Here is a 1,387-nt window from a genome sequence, read left to right on the forward strand (position 1 = left end):
CCTAAACCCCTCTAAAGTTTTAATATGCTTATAATATAAATTTAGATGCTAGTAACTTCTATTATAATCTTTAATAGGACAATTCTACCCTCCTTTTAACTTTAAGGGTTAAAAATGTCTAGCTTCTATATAATACTTAAGGGTAAGGGTATAACCGGTAACGGCCTTAATAAAGGCGACTTTATCTACTTATATCGTAGGCGATAGCCTAAATATCTCCTTTAAAATACTAACTTATATATTAAGATCTCTATATAATATAAACAAATGGTATAATTATGGGTTAGCATCTTTTTCCTTTAATAGATATCGACGTTTAGCAGGTTAGGGATAAGGTGGAGATATTCCTACGGATGTATTTATTATATTTATTAGTTTCTTTATAAATGTTAGTATATATGCCGTCTATAGCGTATAAAAAGCCACTTACTGCTATTCTATTTAAAAGCTATTAGATATATTTAATAGGCGGGCAGTTAGTAGGATATTATAAGTATATATACTAAGGTTTACCTAGCCTATATCTAAGGTTTTACTATTTAGCGGCCGTTTTAAAGCAAGTTTCGTTTGGGCTAGATATATATAATAACTATTACTTATTACTAGGTTTGCAACACATTAAATGCTTTATTAGAGATAGTTTGGTTTTTTTTTACCTTAAATGCTTATTTATAGTGTATTTACGAAGAAGAGAGTTATATACGCCCTTTGCCACTATTGCGCAGCCCCCTTTATATTTATTAAATTATTTCCTTCTTTGCCTTCTTATATATATTTAAGTAAGCCTCTTAGTTTAATATGTCTTTATAATTACCTAGAAGAAATTCTTATATAAGCTTTTTGGGCCTTTATATAGACCTATAAAGGCGTACTATAGTTTTTATTAAGCCTATATTCACTATAATAGAAAATTAGTTATATATTAATGGCTTAGGTGTTTGCTTTTATATTACAATAACATTTACTAAATATCTTTTCTGCGTCTCCTAGTATTTCGTACACTAAGCTCTTATAGTATAGCGGAGATAAGAACACTTATAGTAAACCTAGATATAATTATATATTGCTAGTAGCAAATAAAAAGGAATATATATTAAAGGATATTAAATAATAGTAATAAAATTAAGTATTTTATTTTTAAATAAAAAGGATTATAGATTAAAAGAGCGTATGTCGCTTTAAGCGTTAGAAAAGTAGGGTACCTAAAATCCCCGTTATTATTAGAAAGTGCTAGAAATTAATAAAGTATTTAGGAGCTTATATTATATAACATTATATAGGGCCCTCTAGATAAACACTAGATAAGTAATAAGTATATCCCCTTTACTATCTTAAGCTACTAGGATCTATTACTAATACTATTAAATCTAGTACGCCTATTGTAATT

Source organism: Cenococcum geophilum (genome assembly GCF_001692895.1).
Source record: "Cenococcum geophilum 1.58 unplaced genomic scaffold K441scaffold_41, whole genome shotgun sequence".
Lineage (NCBI taxonomy): Eukaryota > Fungi > Ascomycota > Dothideomycetes > Gloniales > Gloniaceae > Cenococcum > Cenococcum geophilum.